The following is a 22,500-nucleotide window of genomic DNA, read 5'->3' on the forward strand; positions in this document are numbered from 1 at the left end:
TTTTTTTGGCTGTTATCCCGATACGCTCTTGTAAAACGTTTTAAACATGAATAGTGGATATTTAGCCAATTGTGCTCACCCGTTTGTAAAGCTATCTTTGTTCGATTTCTTCATTATATAGTGAAATATCGATACTTTATTGACAATTCTTGCGTAAAACGTTTTCCGCGCATCGATGTGCACGCCCATCGGCCCTGCTGAGTGCATGGTATGGATTAACCCAGATTATCGTGCAGGTCGCTAAAGTGTTTGATGTAATAATTGCATGGTTGCCTGGATCAGCAGGTGACCGAGCCTTCCTCAGTCAGTGGTGATTGCTGTCGTACTTCAACAAAAGAAATTTAACCAGGAGTCGATTACTGTAAATATTGATCGATTTAGAGAACACTACATTCTGTGCCAATATCTCTCAAGCCTAACAATTCTTTATAAGTCTTTGCTGTGAGATTTTTGGATAAGTTTTGGGGTCATTGTAATCGATCGATTTTGGAAGATAGATATTATTACTTTTTGCTTTAAAAAAAACACTCGTTTGTTTGTTGACACGAGAAAAATTATCGTTTTGTATTAACAATAGAATGTATGTTGGCAGTGTTTGGCTGGATAGTAGTCTGATTAGTGTTGGGAACACAGTCACAGTGGTCAAACATTAGGGTCAACACAGTGGCGTCAGGCGATTGCATCAACACAGTGGCGTCCGGCGATTGCATCAGCAAAGTGCTGGCACAGGAAAAAAAAATCTTACAAACTGGAACAAACTTCCATAAGAAATACGTCATTCATCACTGGAAGATATGTTTAAAAAGCATCTTTATAGACTTTGTTTATTTCCAAATTGAATTGCTCTGAGGCACTTCCCTTTGATACGAAAGAGCGCTCAACAAATATAATAATAATAATAATAATAATAATAATAATAATAATAATAATAATAATAATAATAATAATAATAATAATAATAGTAATAATATTATATTATTATTATTATTATTATTATTATTATTATTATTATTATTATTATTATTATTATTGTTATTGTTATTATTATTATTATTATTATTATTATTATTATTATCATCATCATCATCATTATTATTATTATTGTTATTATCATCATCATCATCATCATCATCATCATCATCATCACCATCATTGTCATCATCATGACATCATCCAGCACAAAATACTCTACTACCGCGTATCCCCTGACTTAACTGTCTATCAAAATCGTTCATTTGTATTGCAGTAAAAATATTATCTAGCTAGCTTTGTTTACTACAAAAATAAATACGTAAAAAAAAATAAAAGCAAACCCCTCCTCCTCCCCCCCCCCCCCCCCACCCTTTTTTAAATACGGATCCCAACTGCTTCATATTATTTGTATGAAATATAATACGGTCATCTTAATGTTAATAAATGATACTGCCTATGAGTGTTGGGTCACCAAATGTGTTTACACGTTACCTACCTAATGGTCACACACGGTTTCCTGGATAATTCATAATGTGTATTATTATGAATATATTCACTTACTTTATCCTTACTCTCACAAAACACTTATTTTCTTCCCTTGTACGCTGAAAACCTATAGACATTGTAGCTATATGAGTAGATTAAGCTGACGCTACAGTTGTCAAAAGTGTTGAACTTGATATTCCAAGATACGCATGCGCATTTATGTAGTGCAATGCACACTAAATGTGTTCAAATCGTTTTACAAGGGGTCAAAGGCAGCATCGACACTGAATATAGTGGGTGAGACGTGTCCCTTGTAAGGAGACATTAATTTAATATTTTTTTTTCTCGAGAGGCGATACTATTTCAGTCCAAGTAGGTGCTCCTTTTACTATTGAGTATGGCGAGATAATATGAGAAAATATTATTTTGAAAGGATTCAGCTTTGTATTTATTGTCCACGGCTGAACGTACATATCTATAAGAAGAACAAATGTCGTGCCCAAAGCAAAATTTTAAAAAAGTTGAGCTTTTATATAGAGCAATATCCACTAATTGTACTCAAAGCGATTTACAAGGGGTCCCTGTCCAACAGCAATGCTTATGATGTAGGACACGAGGTGACGCCTGTTAGGCGTAATTACAAATTTTTACCGACTGAGACAACGCTGTTAACGAACAGGTACTTATTTTACACCTGAATACGGTGAGAGAATGTGAATAAAGAGTCTTTTCCAAGAACTCAACTATGCGCCGAGCGAGGCTCGAACCCTGGACCTTCCATTCCGAAAGCGAGTGTCATACAGCAAGACCACAAAGAAAGGGGGCATAAATTTAAGACTTTTTTTTGACAACTCTCGGGTCAACTTGTTCTATAAATAAACAAAATAAAAGTGTTTTTTTTACTGGCGATAATATAGAGACGTTTTGTCAGCCTACGGTATTGTTGTTCTTAGAGGGCTTGACAGCTCCAGGCTTTGGACGTGAGATAAATTGTTGAGGAAACCGATTCCAGGGCCGCTGATGTCACTTTGTCTTGCAATGTGCATGCGCTGACCACACCCCTGGGACATCATCTCTCCCATAGCAGCAGTTTATTAATAAACAGCCATTGTCCACGTGAGGCCTGTCGGTCATCCATCTTCACTTGGGCTTTCTCCCTCGTCACCACCAACGCCCCCCCCCCCCCTCCCCCTTTCCCGCCACGGATATTGGCCAGTTGACCCATCACAAACAGATACACAAACATACACATGCACATACATACGCATACTTATTATAATATATAAGTATTAACATATTATTATTATTATATTTACAGACGCTTGCAAACTTTTCAATTTTGGTGTTACAGCTCGCTGTGTTCTTGACATAATAACTTTTAGTAATAATTAAAATTCGGCTCCCAATTTTTTTCTTGGATGTTGACTATCATGGTGTATGTAAATACCTTTACATGTAAGTAACGCTTTTTATAAATGTCAATATTATAATCAATCGCAAATGCTTAAATGTGACCTACCGTCGCCTAACGGTATTTTATCAGGTTAATTTAGATGCAAAAACACGAAGAAAGAGAATATATTATATTCAACTTGGGTTTGATTTATCTATTCTATTTATTTTATGGGGGGAGGGGGGGGAGGGGGGGGGGTCTCGAAATCCCAGCTGGTAGAGCACTCGCTTCACAATCAAAGGGACCGAGATCGAGATTTGTTTTTCTGATCCCACTGTCCACCCAGCAGTGATTTGGGTAGCTGCGTCTTTTAGATTTGGCGGAAAGTGCTTTGCGATAGACGACTAACGTCCTATCCAAAGGGTTGCAAGCAATTGCTATTATCCCTTTCATCCATTGGCTAATGGTTCTGAAGTACTACTTGTTTTAGAAATTTGATGCATATTGCATTCTACTAGGATAATAGGCACCTAGATACAATGTGCGATGATGCTACAGATACAATTGTTGTGATGAGCGGTTTAGGCCTTGAACTAATATATTACTCTGCCGTACTCTGGAAAACCTCATACGTGAACATTTGACCAGAAAACTCGTCCTTCAAATATCAATCGTCCGCGAAGTCGCAGGTTTGAGAGTGTTTGCCGAGATGAGGGTCATTTAAATCGATCGATATTTGAATGACGAGTTTTCTGGCTAAAATTTTTAATATGGGTTTTTCCAGAGTACGACAGTATTGTCCATCGCCTTTTGTGTTTGGCCAAGCGTTCAATTTCAGTAAGACTTTTGTTTTCAGCAGCAGAGGACAATAGATGTAGGTTCTTTAAGGGGCAAATTTAGATACTAAAATCTCACATTTCTGGTCATCTTAACCCTCTCCTTACCAACTATAGGAAAATCGTCACATTCGTTACGATACAACCACAATTTTTCTTATTCAAATTTCTTTTGTACATCATAAAATTTAAAGAAAGTGAACAGTGTGTTGTAGAGCATGTTTTGCTAAAGAAAGTATGTATCGCAAGAATTTTACTACTATTATGTCTGAGTGATAAAAAATATATTTTGTGTTAGTTGGGTGTGAAGTTTTGGGGAAAATCTTGAAAATGGCTGGTAAGGAGAGGGTTAATTTAATATCACCGTTTAGCATTTGATTCAACCGATAACATTACCGTTTCGAGACTGTGACTTATAAATACTAAAGACGAGTAAATGCCATTTTGATCAAGAGACCCAGAAGTACATAGTAAAGAATGGGGAGGGGGTGTGGGGGGGGGGGGGGGGGGGGGGGGAATTATAAGAAAAAAGAAAGTATTTTAAATTATCTGTTTTGCTTTTGGGTTTTTATTTCTCTGATTGATTTATGGCTGATGATGAGTATTGAAGTGAAAACATGCCCTTCTCCTATCTTTGTTTGTTTGTTTGTTGTTATTTTGTTAGCTTATATATATACCCATAACCATGGCGATATTGATATTAAAGATGTTATATCATTAAATTAATTTTTAATCCTTTTATTTTTCTCAGCTGGAGGCAGTCTAGTATGTATTTACTTTATAATCCTTTGGGAAGGGATACGAGAGGGGGGGGGGGGGGTGATGGGCTGTCTCTCTTTATCCATTAGGTTAATAGAAAAGGCTGGGCATGTCATCAAAAATTACTCGGTACCCGTAATTCTGTCGGCATCGTATGGTAAATCGATACCTATAACGAAGAAACGCCATGTCTACAGTAATAGGCCTGTATTGTGTCCGATTACTGAGTGGATTAACCACCTGAAGGCGGGGTTCGATTTTACTATAATTTGATCTAGTATTTTACTGCTTTCACTAAGAGGGTAGTTAGAGCATTTATATAGCGCAATATCCACTCAACGTGCTCAAAGTCCTAACAAGTCACGTCGATGCTTCATTGAAGCCCGAAATACATCGGTGCTACTAATACACTCTTTATGAATAAAATGTTAGTTATGAAGTTATAGCTAGATATATAAGGTGAGAAATTGTGAGGCAGCGCGTCAAACTGGTGTTTTGTCAGAGTAAGCCAGAAACTGAAAAGTTAATTTAAAGTCTAAATTATTAGAATTATGAAATGCTGGGAATTGGTATTTTCAGGATCAAGTTCAACTTCAAGTCACTCTCTATGAGATGCGAACGACTCACCATGCCCATCACCGCAATCTTATAACAATATTATCACCACCACACGCACCAGCCGTCACACACATTTCATTTATTCAACGTTATGTTTGTTGTCTTCAATTGAACAGACACCACTCACGTATCATATTATTCATATATTCCTAGCGCCTAAAGAAAATAGGCAAGTAGTTTGAGGCTATTGGTCCCAATTATGATTTATAGTTGAGTCCTTGGAAAAGGCTCGTTACTCACATTCTCTTACCGTACTCAGGATACCCGGTCGTTAACAGTGTTGTCTCTGCCCCCCCAAAAAAAACCCAATCAAATGTAATGTCGCCTAACAGGCGTCATGTCTCGTCCCACATGTGTTACATGTTGCTGTTGGTCAGGGACTACTTGTAAAGCACTTTGAGCACGTTTAGTGGATATTGCGATATATAAAAGCTCAAAAAAGCTTAATTTATATGAAAAATAAACCCAATCCAGTCGTTAGAGAGTTAACGGATCGATTCAAATCCGTTCGAATGACAATTAGTCACAGCGTCCTTCATTTGACCGGTAATAGGGTACTCCCCATCCAGGTATCCAATAGATTGTGGTGAACTGAATATCAAATATTTATACCTTCATCATTCATTGCTCTAGAATTGAATTGCATAATAACACCACGTCCCTCCCTCTCTCTCTCTCTCTCTCTCTCTCTCTCTCTCTCTCTCTCTCTCTTTATCTATCTATCTATCTCTTTCTCTCTCTCTCTCTCTCTCTCTCTCTCTATATATATATATATATATATATATATATATATATATATATATATATATATAAAATATATATCTTTTTGCTAAGCTGAAGGTCATTTAAATCGATCGATATTTGAAGGACGAGTTTTCTGTCCAAACTTTTTAAATACGGGTTTTTCCTGATTACGTCAGTGTTGTTGTGCTTGCCTAAAATCTTGATTCGTATCCCGAGTTCAACAGGAGAATTCGTAGAATATTATTGTTCTGTTTTCATATCTTTTCAAAAGCTCTGCCATTGTCCCGTGTTATAATAATATGGTTGGAGATTTATCATGAAGTAAGTTCTGCATTTTAGACAAGTGTCATGAGACATTAATTTATCTCCTGGTTCAATTAAACTAAAGAATTCTTAGAATATTCAATTAGTTGCTCCTCAATTTTTAATTTATACTTCCGGCATGATAATATTATATTAATATAATAATAATTTGTATTGTATTGATCAAATTGACTGAATTCATCTAAATATACAGCTTATATTATATTGATTTAATACAATGTATGCTGTGTATTTAGATGAATTCGTAAAACTCTTTAATCAAAATGAAACATTCTTAGAAAAAATTCTATTGTTCAGACCTCTTATTTATTTATTTATTTATTGATTTATTTATTTATTTTTCTTAACGATTCTTCTATTAACTCCTTTAAACAATAATTTGAGCTTGAGCTTTTACAAGGGCAATATCCACTAAACTTGCTCAAAGGGCTTACAAGGGGCCCCAAGCCAAGAGCAGAACTTAACATGTAGAACGAGTCATGACGCATGTTAAGTCGATATTACAAATTTTCTGATAGAGATAACGCTGTTAACGGCCAGGAACTCATCATTTTACATGTACGGCGAGAGGATGTGAGTAAAGAGCCTTTTCCTAAATCTCAACTTTGCGCCGCTCAGAGCGGGACTCGAACCCAGGACCTTCCGATCCTGAGGCGAGTATCATACCACAAGACAACATAGCCAAACTTCTATTAATACCACTAGACAATACACATATATTGTTTTGTTGTTTTTTGTTCTTGCCCAATTTTGCGATATAGTCTTGACCGTCTGTCCCTTACATTCAAACAGATATAGACGTCACGTGATCACACGGTTGGTTAAAGCTAGGATAGGAGGGATAATAAAGTGGAATCGAATAGCCTACTCCCCACGCCAACTCCCCCCCCCCCCCCCCCCCCCCTTTCCCAGATGCCATTAATCCTGGTAGATAGATAGATCGATACGTTGGCTGATCACTTTGAACGTATATCCTGATTGTAATGTCTCTTTTTTTAAATTTCGGGGGGGGGGGGAGGAGAGAGCAAGCGAGAGAGAGAGAGAGAGAGAGAGAGAGAGAGAGAGAGAGAGAGAGAGAGGAGGGAAGTGAGATGAAAAAGAAAGAGTTAGATATATAGATTGAGAACGGGTGAGATAGATAGATAGATAGATAGATAGATAGATAGATAGATAGATAGATAGATAGATAGATAGATAGATAGATAGATAGAGAGACATTTCGTATTGTCTCATCTCATTTTTATAGCATACGTTGAAGGCTTACGATAAACATTAATGCTCCATTAGAGAGCCGAACACTCTAAAAGATTCGCTCGTCAAGTTCTCACGATATATATGTATTTATATATATATATATATATATATATATATATATATATATATATATATATATATATAGAGAGAGAGAGAGAGAGAGAGAGAGAGAGATAGATAGATAGATAGATAGATACATAGACATCGTAAATTGATTGAAGGAGGTAGGATTAATTGTTTGGACAAAATATACCATTGAATTTCTTAAGCTTTCTTTCAAAACAAGTGGTCAAGATAATATGTCGATGTGTTAGTATTTGGATAGTCTGAATCCTTATGTCCACGAGCTCATTTCTTACCCTTTATTTAAATGTGTGTGGTGTCTGGGGTCCCTCAATTGAGAGGGTCAAGAATAGCCAACGCCAAGCCAGCGTGTCGTAAAAGGCGACTAATGGTGTGTGATTCCCCCATCTTTGAGTCACCTGGTCCTCCAGGTTGGGGGTTGGCAAAGGGTTAACACCCCTTTCCGTTAAACTCAAACCGTTACAGAAACGCAGACAGACAAACCAAATCCTTTTTTTAGCTTGGGCGACCGAAGAGTTTCTGGAATGACAGAATTTATATACAGAGAAGTGGTAAGACCTGGAATGAGATTAAAAAGATAGCTCAGGATAGAGAAGGATGGAAACTGTTTGTCTGTGGCCTATACCCTGACCCAGGGTGAAAAAGGCAATGATGATGATTATTTAAATACACAACGCCGCGAAAATATCATTTGTGAAGCTCATGGATTATTAATTTTAAAAGCAACAAATAGACAGACTGATATAAGCAGTCACCGGTTGGAGTAAACAAAACGTCGTAATAAATTACCGTATAGGAATTTCCAAGATACAGATTTAAACTATTCTTATTCATTCAATTGTATGTCAGTCTCATGTTTTCCTTTATTGTAACAGTCACGGGTCGGAGTAAACAAAATGACATAATAAATTAACGTATTGGAATTTCCAAGGTACAGATTTAAACTATTCGTATTAATTATAGTATATCAATCTCATGTTTCCCTTTTTGTAACAGTAACGAATGAATGAATGAATTTTATTAATGAAAGACTTGAGTCGTTGTAAACCACCATCAAGGATGACGCTGTATTTATAGTTTGACAGACATTTACACAATATACACATAATACTTTTCTTCTTCTACTTCTTCTTCTTCTTCTTCTTCTTCTTCTTCTTCTTCTTCTTCTTCTTCTTCTTCTTCTTCTTCTTCTTCTTCTTCTTCTTCTTCTTCTTCTCCTCCACCTCCTCCTCCTCCCCCTTCTTCCTCTTCTTCTTCTCCTTTTTCTTCTTCTTCTCCTCCTCCCCCTCCTCCTCCTCTTTCTCCTCTTCTCAGACTATCAAAAATGATATGAAGCTTTAGTGCACTTACAACGTCAGTTTCTATCATCTTTGTTTTGTCTGAGAAGAAGTTTGTTTTCTAAAATTTGTTTTGCAATCTGCTTCTGTTGTTGGTTGTTGGTTTCTATGTACGTCTATTCTCCATATCAAATTATAGGCAATAAATTCTAAAAGCATTAACACTTTCACCATAAAGATGATGATGATGATGATGATGATGATGATGATGATGATGATGATGATGATGATGATGATGATGATATTAATTATAATAATATGATAATAATAGTGTTGATGATCATAGAAATAATAATAATAATTATTATTATTATTATTATTATTATTATTATTATTATTATTATTATTATTATTATTATTATTATTATTATTATTATTATTATTATTATGATAATAAAATAATAAAATAACCAATGACTTTATCATTACATAGTTAGGTATGACATGTCATGATATTGCACAACCAGGCCTTGACAAAGGCCAATTCCCGCTACGTATTAATTAGTCTTGTCCTCCTTTGATGTACGAGAGTGGACAGCTCGCGACGTGGCCCCTAAGTCCAAGGACTAAGTTTCTGTCAGATGGGAACTTGATCTATTGCTTTATATTTTGCGACTTCAGCAATGGACGCTATACTATAGCATGTGGATGTGCAATGAAAAGAGACTTTCTTTTTTTTAAAGTGACCTCAAAACTCAAAACTCCAAACGTATTCTTCATAATAATATCGATAGTTTAAGTTGATCTCCGACCTGTTATAAGGGTCTTACATTTGATGCTTCCTAAATGTATCAGTGTTGAGACCCTATTGGCAAGTTGGAGGATCATATTATAATTAATCTTTCAATGTGTAAAGTCCTGGCCATTTCCTGGCCAAATGAGAGGAAGGGTATTTTTGTCAACGAATGTCAGTCAGTTCAGGGGAAATATTCCTTCTATTCCTCCCATCGTCATAATGAGTCGTGTTCAGAAAATAAATTATAACTGATTCGTGTCACGAGATATGACTTAATTTATGCTGCATTTTATGGTGCTCGCTTATCCTGGAAACCAATACGTAGATAGGGTAAGTTATTGTTCAATGGTGGTACAAAAGTACACAGTACTGTCGTATTCTGGAGGAAACAAACAACAGATTTTAAAAGATTTGACCAGAAAACTCGTCCTTCAAATATCGATCGATTGAAATTATCCTCATCTTGGCAAAAATTTCAAACATGGGACTGTGCGAAGTCTACTACTACTACTACTACTACTACTACTACTACTACTACTACTACTACTACTACTACTACTACTACTACTACTACTACTACTACTACTACTACCACTACTACTACTACTACTACTACTACTACTACTACTAATACTACTACTACTACTACTACTACTACTACTACTACTACTACTACTACTACTACAGCTAGTAATGTGTATTAACTGCTCACTAAGGACACAGTTTTGTCACTCATCTAGTCACTTACTACCGTCATCAATACTTGCTTTTTGTTACAAGACCTGACATCGTAATGTAACCCTACAGACACCTGTTATTGCTGTCTGTAATTTGCTCATTATTGCCAACGTTAATAATAACAGAGGAGTCTCTTAATGCCAAAACACTTTCACCGCTTTTCACAAGTAAATAGCCGAAGTCTGAAGAAACTGGTATTGAAAAATTTGGCCAGAAAACTTGTCCTGACCCTCATCTTGGCGTGAGAGCTTTGCCAAGGTGAGGGTCATTAATGTAAAGATGAGAGGGACGGGACAGCTAGCTCAGCGTAGATTACCCGCCGCTGCGCTGTCTCGCCTCGAGCAAGTCACCTCACCCTAGCTCAATTTGTCGCGCTGCACTGCGGCTAACGCCTGGATTATTTCAGTCTTCCCATATAGGATGAATAAAGGGAATTTTATTTTTTATTTTTATTTATTTAAATCGATCTGTATTTGAAGGACGAGTTTTCTGTCCAAAGTTTTAGATAGGTACGCGTTTGTTTTTTTTCCAGAGTACGAGAGTTAACAATGTTCAGAAATTTTTTAGAAAAAAATATTTGAGAGTTTATGTCGGGTTGTCTGAAGCCAGGGATCATAACAAATACCAGACCAAATAATGAGATAAAATAGTTTTGGACACAAATAGTGTTAAAGTATCAAATTCAGAGGCCATCTAGTTCCATTTTTTTCGCTCGTAATTTTAGAAAGATATTTATTATAGTTATATCGTTTGCCTGCAATAGATGGTCCGATCTCTCTCTCTCTCTCTCTCTCTCTCTCTCTCTCTCTCTCTCTCTCTCTCTCTCTCTCTCTCTCTCTCTCTTTTTTTTTTTTTTTTTTCTCTCATTCTCTCTCTTTCTCTCTCTCTATCCATCGATCTATCTCTGCCTCTCACTCTATCTATCTATCTATCTAGCTAGCTAGCTAGCTAGTTATCTCTCTCTCTCTCTTGTTTCTTTCTCTCTCTCTCTCTCTCTCTCTCTCTCTCTCTCGCTCGCTCGCTCTCACTCTCTCTGTGATTATATAAAGTTTGTTACAGGTGGCTGTGCTTGTTTGTTGTCAAAGGCATCTTGTCCAAGGGAGTTACTTTGTATGGGGAGATAGAATTTGTTATATTGAATGCGAATATGGAGGGATTCGATTAAGAACTAATACTATTATAGCTTAGCTGGTCTTATGTTAGTGATTGTGATCCAATCATCCACCTAACCATATATTATATCTATAATGATTTGGCAAATGTACAAATAGATACAGATCGCACCACCTTTTTAAAGTCTTATTTCTCATAGTAAAATTGAAAGATTTGGCGATTTTTGTTTGTTTGCAATGGGGTATCTCATTCATATTTAAATAAATAAATATATGAAGCTTTCACAATGTATTTTGTTCTCGTCGATTTACAAATGTTCATTTTTTTTTTAAATTGAGCTTTATAGAGCGCGATATCCACTAAACGTGCTCAAAGCGCTTTACAAGGGATCCCCGACCAACAGCAACACGTAACGTGTAGAACGAGACATGACGCCTGTTAGGCGATATTAACATTTTTTTCCCCGACATAGGAACGCTGTTAACGAACAGGTACTCATTTTACACCTGACTACGATGAGAGAATGTAAGAAAAGAGCCTTTTTCGAAGGACTCAACTATGCGCCGAGTGAGGCTCGAAAGGACCTTCCGATCCGAAAGCGAGTGACATACAACTAGACCAAATGGCATTAGTCTAGAATACTAACGAATTAAAAGTTACTGGCGAAAGGAAGATCGATTGTATAATTATTTCATTTTAGGCAAATTAGATTTTTAAAGCATTCTTTTTCGTGAGTAATTCAAATTTAGGAAAAGAGAGCCATTCTATCTTGCTCATGTAAATGTTGCTGCTCGAAGCTTGAAGAGATAATTAAATTGAACCTTACATTCAATTTCACATTATTATTTATTTTGCTCATGTGAAAGTGAAACTAACACCAAAACTTTTTAAAAGATTCCCTTTCGAAAATGGAATATGGCGTTTTGTCAGCTTTCGGTAGCTGTCTCGGTTTGGAGAAGGGAAGTGACAATGTTAAGATATATCTGACAATATCTGTCAAGATGAATGGATGTGGTAATTTAATTTGAGATGGAACTAATATAACTGGGCATGGTCGGTTGGGGGGGGGGGGGGGAGAGAGAGAGAGTGGAGGAGGAGGGGGGGGGAGGAGGAGGAGAATGTTCACGATCTCTTCTTGTGGGTAAGGTAGGCCAACGCATCCTTTTCGATTCTCCCAATGTCTCATTCTATAATGTACCTTGTTGTTTTCTGTGTTCGTCTCGCATTCAGACAATTTATTTTTGCTGGGGTCTCTTGTTAAAGGGAACCGAGATCGATCTCGGCGACCCCCCACCCGGCCCCCCCCCCAACCCCTCTGTCTACCCAGCAGTGATTTGGGTAGCTGGGTTTGTTAGATATGGTGGAAAGTACTTTGCGATAGACTAGCGTTCTATCCAAAAGATAGAAAACCATTGCTATTGTCAGTTACACGCAGTAGAAACAGGAATAAACTTCGGCTCCATGTGCCTAATGGCTCTGAAGAACTACGTGTTAAAATTGGCCCATAATTGCGTCCGGTTATCAGACCTGCAAATATGTTCACGTGGGTTTCAATCCAACTGAATACCGCTGTGATGATCGACCACATCATTTGATATTTGGTAGGAGCGAAATACAAACCAGGCGTAATCATACATATTCTATTCGGGTCAATTTTAACCCGCTAACTGCCGTACTCTGAAAAGACACATATTTAAAAAAAAATGGCCAGAAAACTCTTCCTTCAAATATCGATCGATTTAAACGACCATTATCTAGGTCCCAGGTTTCAGAGTTTTTGACCAAGATGAGGGTCATTTAAAGCGATGATTATTTAAAAGGATGAATCTCCTGGCCAGATTTTAATTTACGTGTCTGTTGTCCAGAGTACGACAGTTAACGAGTTAATGTGGTAGTTTAGGAGGATGGAGTAAGTCCGCTGTTTAAAATGGCAGGTACTCTAAAGTCCCTTTTTACCGATGTGCACTTATTTGCATGTGTGATAATCAAAGTTCAAAGTTCAAAGTTTATTCAATCTTAGGCTTTCGCCAATACAACACACAATTTGATGACAACATACATGAAAGTGGACAAAAAATGGTAAATGGAACGAAAAAATAAACTGATACCACTAATAACCATAAAAAATACAACAATCGTAATACCACCAATACGTACAATAATAATAATATCTAATAATAATAATTCCCTATGTTCCACAATGTTGTAATGAAAATCTAAAATAAAAAGACGCAAAATTGTCCATTACAACAATGTAACTGTTGCTGCTCGAAACTCGAAGACATAAATAACAATGTGAAATTGAATGTAAGCGTCAATTTAATGAACGAAAACAGATAATGTGGACGTTTTGGATTTCCCCTTTATCAACAAAACAGGATGAATTAAACACTACAGCGAATGAGATAATGTGATAGTGGCGTTGTTAAGGCGAATAAACCACATTCTAGTCTAATTGGATTAATTCAATTTCGCATTATGGTATTATAGATCTCTCTCTCTCTCTCTCTCTCTCTCTCTCTCTCTCGCTCTCTCTCTCTCTCTCTCTCTCTCTCTCTCTCTCTCTCTCTCTCTCTCTCTCTCTCTCTCTCTCTCTCCCATTACGACTCTGTGTGTGTGTGTGTGTGTGTGTGTGTGTGTGTATGCCACACTTACAGGAAGTACAATGAATATAGCTTAGAATAACTCAAGGAGTAGCCTACTATGTGATTAATAACACAAGACATTGAAGTAAACCAGACCTGTGACATATGACAACAAACCGTAGTGGTTGCATCATCATTGATATTTGTAATGCAGATTGCCGGGACTGTGGACCAATCCAATTCAACTTACTCACCATGAACCAATGTCCTAATTAGGATCTTAACCCAATGATGTCACGGATCAGACATTTTTTAAAGTTAAACATCCACCAGTTAGGAGTGACCTTTTACATTCATTACGTCAAGTTGTCTTTGTTTGTGTTTTGATTTGTTTTTGTTTTGTTTTGTTTGCTTGGGTTTTACGTTTGTGTTTTGTTTTTGTTTTTGGCGGGGGAGGGGTGGAGCGTTGGATTTTTTTGATTTTTTTTTTTTTTTTTTGCTTTGTTGTAGTTTTTATTGGGGGAGGGGGGGGGGTTTGGAGGGGGTTGGGGTGGGGGTAGTAATCTTTTTCTTTTTTTTTTTCTTTTTATTGATTCTATTTAATTATCGATGTTTTTTCACATGGCACCAGCTTAGAAGAGAAGCGAAAATTTTCAGTTCTAGACAAATCAAAATAACACTCTTCAATTCCAAAGGGATTTGTTAATGAAAATACATTTTCTCTTTCAATATACAGGTTGGTTTATTTTTTGTTTGTTACTACCCTAAAAAATGTAAAACGCGACGTGTTCATCTATGCAGGTCTGACATCCGAACCCACTTACGGGCCTATTTTAACATTGTAGTAATGGACAATATTTTGCGTCATTTTTTGATGTTGAGATTTTCATTACAACAATGAGCGCATAAGGAATTGGGTTATCAGACCTGTAAATAAGTGCACGTTGGTTAAAAGAGAGATACATTTTGATAAGAAATAACATGGATGCGGTCCGACGCGTGCTTATTTTCACCAATTTGTGCGACTAGGTCGTGCGCTCTCCCAAAGTTGTGCCGCAGTATTATGGAGAACTTGTTCGAAATCTCAAAGGTAGGAGTTCAAGTTGTGTGGCCGTGTGGTATGACACTCGCTTTCGGATCGGAAGGTGTTGGGTTCGAGCCTTGCTCGGCGCATAGTTGAATCCTTAGGAAAGGCTCTTTACTCACATTCTCTCATCGTATTCAGGTGTAAAACACAGCCCGAAAGAAAAATAACATCGCCTAACAGACGTCATATCCCGTCCTAAATGTTAAGTGTTGCTGTGTAACCTTGAACCTTTTAACCTCTGGTTAATACAAATTAGTGAGAATTACTCAGAAAAATAACAATAGCCCAGTCACGTCAATTTCGTTCCTTCTATACAGATAAAACTTTAAAAAACTGAAAAGCAATAAACCAACAATCTGTTATGTTTATTGTCTTTGGGATCAGGGGTTAAAACGCTGTTAGTGACACATTTAATGTCTTTTATGATGCATAGAATATGATGTAACATCGAAATAGACGGAAAGGTGACCTTGTTGTGTTACACAATTAAGCGATATTGAGCACGGTCAGTGTACAGATTGATGGCAAAGTTTGAAAATCCCGCAGTAGTGTCTTGTCGGGGTGAATAAGACTCTGTAATATACAGTTGACGATACTCAAATGCTGGTTGCTGCTGCTGCTGCTGCTGCTGCTGCTGATGATGATGATGATGATGATGATGATGATGATGATGATGATGATGATGAAGACTGGAATAACTCAGGCGTCAGCCGCAGTGCAGCGTTGCAAATTGAGTTTGCTCAAAGCCACACAGCGCAGCGGCGGGTGATCGAACTCTACCTTTCGGGTACTAAGCAATGACCGTACCCCTGAGCCACGCTGATGATGATGATGATGATGATGATGATGATGATGATGATGATGATGATGATGATGATGACATAAAATTCCATCGCTTGTCCCATATATAATGCTAAGTGATCCCAAAGCTCCGTACACAAATTATCGGGTACAAGGGACAAAACAAAAAGAAGAAAGTTTGTGATGAGATTGTACGAGTACATTACACCTTTGGGAAATGAAGGCAAACCAAGGTTGTTTTTTGAGGGTTTTTTTTTTTTTCAAATCGCAATATCGACGCTTACATCTAGAATGTTAGACTGTGTATCTCTATGATTTTTCTTCTTGGCTTCTAAAGATTCATTTCGAACAATATTCATATCCAAAACACACACACACACACACACATACACACACGCACACACGCATACACACATACAAAGACCCCCAATTTACCCATACATACGAAGAGCCCCCCCCCCCCCCCCCCGGCCCCACCACACACACTCACACACACGCGCGCTCCCGTAAACTCAGAATCAAACACCCCTTATGATAAAAAGAGAGGAAGAAATAGAAAGATGGAAAACCCCATAAGAAGGGAGGTAAAAGAAAGAAAAAAGTAAGAAAATGTGCGAAAACTTATAGTAGTATTACAGTAATTTTGTGTTGTTAAAAGCTTAAGCTATGATTTTGTCATTTTATATTCTTCTCCGCATTTCTCTAAAGATTACAAGTTCTCCCATTTCTTCGTTGCATATTTTATTATCCGTTTTCAACACATGAGAATTAAGTAACACTCGGGTCTCAATGAAGCCCGACTCTCTTTGAGTTGGTTTTTTTTCTTTTTTATTTTTTTTATTTTTTTTTTTTTTTTTGGGGGGGGGGGGGGAAGGGGGGGGGGTTGTTTGTTTGTTTATTGGGGGGGTTTTTGTTGGGTTTTTTTTTTTTTTGGTTTTTGTTGTTGTTTTTGGATAGTTTTTTTGTTTTGTTTTTTTTTTGTTGTTGTTGTTATTTTATTGTTTTTGTTTTGTATTTGTTGAATTTGTTGAAACTATAAACTGTGATGTTACATAAGAATATTATTTAACTTTGGCTGTCAATGATCCATACGAATCTGCTGTTCACTTCATTTTCATCGCGCGCCTTCAAAAATTTAGATGAACATTTTTAAAGACTAAGTCTACGGTAAAGCGAACAAATTATACAAAAGGGCGGGGGGGTGGGGGGTTAAATAAAATTTGTAATATGCATATAAACTCAGATGCTACTGTTCTTAGTAAAAATAGTTATGTTATGAAATAAAAAAGTAAATTTTGAAGTATTTGCAAGGTGCATTTTCCCATGGGCGTACCGTGCTCAATGCATTTTTCAATGCTTCATTTCGTCCCCCAGAAGGCTGTATTGAGCCAAACTTCCGCTATATACAATATAAGAGCCATATGAGACGTCATTTCGTGTAAAATCTAACTTTGGTCGTAATTGATTAATACAAGTACATTTCTCTCCACTTTATCGCACACCTCCAAGAATTTGGATGAATTTTTCGATTTGGAGAAGTGCGTGATTTAAGTGATATAACTCGGGGGGTTGGAGTGAGGGTGAGTGAGCGTACCATAAAGGCGAAAAGTATAAATACGGGATGTGATCTCCACTTCTAATTCTATTTGCCTAATGACTTAAATAGGAAATATAACTGGAGCTTTTACTGGTCTGTATGAACATTTAATTACTATTGTGATATGGTTATGAAATAAAGCAAATTCTGAGCAGTTCTAAATCGCATTTTTCTCGAATTGCGCAAAGCACTATCAATTGCGTTGAATACCTTAAAAACTGTTAAGTTTTTATATATAAATGTGCGTATCTATTCTATTTGTTTATTCATTTATTTATTTATTTATTGTTTTACACTAATTGATCGATTTATTTATTTATTCATTCATTTATCTATTTATTCATTTATTATCTTTTTATTCACTTATTATCTATTTATTAATATATTTAACCATTCATCCATTTTAAATTATTTTACTCCGTGTATTTATGTTTTATCTACTTCCGGGAAAGTTCAATAACCTGCCGATCGAACTAGTAAACAACGTTAGATGATTTCTTGATGGAATGCTAATCAAGCCACGCTATTGAAATACTAGAACCTACTTTTACCTCGCTCCGCCTCGAAGCTTTTCTATCCTACTCTAACAATACACTTTTTTTCATAATTTTTTTTTTAAAAACCTTTTCACTTCACAGTCGATTATAATGGATCTCAATTTATCAATAACTCTCAAACCTAAGACTTTTTGGGGTCTCAGGTTTAAGTGTTCAAAACAACTTAAGGATCAATTTAATCAATCGATATTTCCGTCCTTCAGAGTTTATCCCGGTTTCTATAGCGTGAAACGGACAATAGAAAAATGCTTGCTGTCTTTTGAATAGAACGCTAGTCTATCGTAAAGTACTTACCGCCAACTCTAACAGACTCAGCTTCTCATTCACTGCTGGGTGGTCAAGGGGGGCGGGGGTGGGGGGGGGGTCATAAAATATCTCGACTGCACCGGGGATCAATCTTGGTCCCTTTGCGTATGAAGCGAGTGCACTATCAAGTGAGCTATCAATATTTACTTGAAGTAAAAATTTTCTGGCCAATTATTTTAAAATTGTCGTTTGTTAGCATACATCAGTTTTGAACATCGCCACAAGCTTTAAGCACACAAGCATATTTCCGGGTCATAGTGCGTCATTGAAAGCCAAATGTGAATCGAACTCAAAACAAAACAACCTAACATCTACCACGGGTTAAAAACGTCCGTTGAAGCGAGGGGAAAACCCCGGTCGCGCACAATGGGGAATCAATAGGATCGATCTCGGATAAGGGCGATAATTAATTGATAATCATCGCTCGCCAATTAATCATCGTCAAAAATCTGCGATTACCTCCCGTGTCTCACTTACCCTCCCTCACCTCTTAATGTCTCTCGGTTGCCTATAATTTGGCAGTTTTATTTATTCTTTTTTTTTTTTTTTGGTCTTAATTATCATTTTATTATTATTCACGTTGTATTTATCTAAGAACAAAGTGTTATATTATTATTATTATTATTATTATTATTATTATTATTATTATTATTATTATTATTATTATTATTATTATTATTATTATTATTATTATTATTATTATTATTATTTATTATTGTTATTATTATTATTATTATTATTATTATTTATTATTAATTATTATTAATTATTATTAACATGTTAAACGTAATATCTGATAGCCTTGCCTTGATTTTATACCTTGCTCCCTCAACTCCTACCCTCTCACTCTATAATTTAATTACATTTTAATTTTTTTTTCACTTCCATCTGATAGACTGCATGGATAGCCCAGTTTGTAATCTGTTTGTAGCCGTGTTAAGATTTCACACTAATGTGCATCATATCTTATTGTTGTAAGGTTAAGACAAGTGGCCGTTATGCACAGCTGGCGACGTGTATATATATTTATATTTAGGTCTGACATCAGAACCAACCCACTTATGGGCCTAGTTTAACATTGTTGTAATGGACAATATTTTGCGTCATTTTTTTTTACGATTTCCATTACAACAATGAGCCCACAAGGAATTGGATTATCAGACCTGCAAATAAGTGCACGTCGATCACGGGCTTAGTTGAAATGTCATTCTATGTGGCCGACCTCCCTGCCCTCAATATGGTAATAATAGGATTGCGTGATCAAGACACAGAGAATTGAATCCGTCAGACCAGCTCTGGTAGATCTTGACAACATTGACGATGATGCTCATCTGTTTTTCTGCCTTATATTTTCATTTTGGCTGGAAACTTTTTACGTCATAATTAAATTATTAATTGATTAAGATGGCTACCAGCTTGTCAGAATGTCTCAAATTGAAACTTTTTACGTCATAATTAAATTATTAATTAATTAAGATAACTACCAGCTTGTCAGAATGTCTCAAATTGAAACTTTTTGAAATATCAGGTTGATTTTCTTTTTAAAGGGGGTGGGGGGGGGGGGTATCTTAATCCTTCGCATTTGATTTACTTGACTAATTGCCGATCTCCTCCTAGTCTTCGGACTGGGCCGCTTTGGCAGCTTCTCTGATTTGTTCCGTGTGTTCTTTCCACTGTTGACGGTCTGCTGTGATGGATCTCGGGTGCTCTAAATCCTTTTCGCTTCTCAGTGTGGCTATAGGGAATGAGATTAGCGGAAGAGTAGCGTCACCGGCGGAAAAGTTATTAGAGAGAGAACGTCATGTTGGTTGTGCGCATGCGTCTCTCGTCCTCGCTCCCATAGTCTGTGACGTCACCGGCGGAAAAGTTATTAGAGAGAGAACGTCATGTTGGTTGTGCGCATGCGTCTCTCGTCCCCGCGGATAACGTCATGTTGGTTGTGCGCATGCGTCTCTCGTCCTCGCGGAGAGGACAAGAGACGCATGCGCACAACCAACATGACGTTTTCTCTCTAATAACTTTTCCGCCGGTGACGTCACAGACTAATAATAATAATAATAATAATCTTTATTGTCCAAATTAAAGGCAATTCATGTGAGGTAAACAATGCTCAGTTTGGTTCATGGTATGAACATCAACACATTTACAAATACAGACACAGCCATACACGAACATACACGCTTGCACATTGTTTCTACACGTGTATACAAAAGAAATGAGCGTACATACAAACACATATACATACATACATACATACATACATACATACATACATACATACATACATGCAGACATACATACAAACCAGCATATCATCGTATATGCATGCCTACATTCATACATACATACATACATACATACATACATACATACATACATACATACATACATACATACATACATACATACATACATACATACATACATACATACATACATATATACAGACACACACACAGACAGATAGAACGATACGATATATTTGCTGGGACAGCAGATAACCATATTATAAATATAGTGTCCTATATTAAGAAGAAGATGGCAATGATTGTGATGATGATGATGATGATGATGATGATGATGATGATGATGATGATGATGATGATGATGATGATGACTACGATAATGATGATGATGATGATGATGATGATGATGATGATGATGATGATGATGATAACGACGGCGGCAATGTCGATGATGATGATTCACGACACTGCTTCTCGTTATTTTCATTGGTTGTCTCATTTTTCCACAGAAGATTTGTTAATTAATTTTATGGCGGTTGGAATGAAGGTTGTCTTATGTCGATTTGTCCGACATTTTGCTTCTAGATACCGTCTTCCGGAGCGCAGAAGTTGGAATTTTTCGTTCAGCGGATGCCTCTTTTCGTTGATAATGTTAAAAGATTTCTTCTCAACTGCATTAATATAAGTTGTGTCAAGGCTTCTAAGGTCTGTGTTAATTATTTTTGAAGCCTCTCTGAGGGTTCTATGTAGTTTGGATTTTTCTTTTGTTCCACAGCTTCCATACCACGTTGTGATGCCAAACGAAACGATACTCAATATTAATGACTTGTAGATTTGTATCATGGTCTTTCTGTTCACATTGAAAGACCTTAATTTTCTGAGTATATACAAGCGCTGGTTACATTTTTTGATGACATTGTTGGTGTGCGATTCAAATCTTAGACTGTTATCTATAATTACACCAAGGTATTTAAACGTTTCAACAGTTTCAACCGCCTGATTGTTAATTTTTGTTATTTGTCTTGCTCTTTTTCCTATTTTTCTGTGATCAAACAGTTGTTCCTTTGTTTTTGTTACATTGAGCTCTAGACAGTTATCGGCACACCATTTGCTGAATTTACTAACTTGCTCAGTGTATTTAAATTCGGAGACGGAATCATTGAGCAGGCCGAGTATTGCGGTGTCATCAGCATACTTGATGAGTTGGCAGTTATCAAAGCTAGCCACACAATCGTTTGTATAGAGGATGTAAAGTAGAGGTGAGCTTACACACCCTTGTGGGCATCCGTTTGAAAGAGTTTTTACTGATGATATATTTGAGCCTACTCTGACATGTTGGGGGCGATCGATGAGAAAGTTGTTATACCAGTTGATGAGGTAATGGGGAAGGTTTAGAGCATGCAGTTTACTAATTAATATGTTGGTTTTCATGGCATTAAAGGCAGACGAAAAATCGACGTATAGGATTCGGCAGTAGTTGGCGGGTGAAACATCCAAGTGATTTGATATTGAATGCATCACTGTGAGGAGTGCGTCTTCCACACTAAGATTTTGTTGGTAGGCAAACTGATATGGATCAAGTATGTGTTGGTCATATATAAATTGCAACAGCTCTCTTTTCAGAATCTTTTCCAGACATTTCATAATAATTGATGTTAAAGCAACAGGTCTATAATCATTCAGCTGAGTTGGTGGATTCTTTTTGGGTACTGGAATTATAGTCGATGTTTTCCATATAATTGGGATTTTCTGTTCATCTATTGAACGTTGGAAAATAGGCAAGAAAGGGACAGCTAGTTGGTTGTTACAGTTTGAAATGAGTTCCCCACTAAGTCCATCTGGACCTGGTGCTTTTTTCTTTTTACATAATTTAAGAACATTGATGACCGCCTCTTCTTCGATTTCTGGCGGAGGAGACGTATTTTTT

General features: G+C 36.7%; 1 protein-coding gene across 7 annotated transcripts in view; it reads left to right on the top strand.

Moving 5' to 3' along the window:
- The window catches only part of LOC144972444 (G protein-activated inward rectifier potassium channel 3-like), a 335,160-nt gene that overhangs the window by 246,901 nt on the left and 65,759 nt on the right, over positions 1-22,500 (top strand). The gene's annotated exons all lie outside the window — the stretch shown is intronic.

The sequence above is a fragment of the Berghia stephanieae genome, chromosome 5 (assembly GCF_034508935.2).
Source record: "Berghia stephanieae isolate SIO BIC M18660-M18661 chromosome 5, UCSD_Bste_1.3, whole genome shotgun sequence".
NCBI lineage: Eukaryota > Metazoa > Mollusca > Gastropoda > Nudibranchia > Aeolidiidae > Berghia > Berghia stephanieae.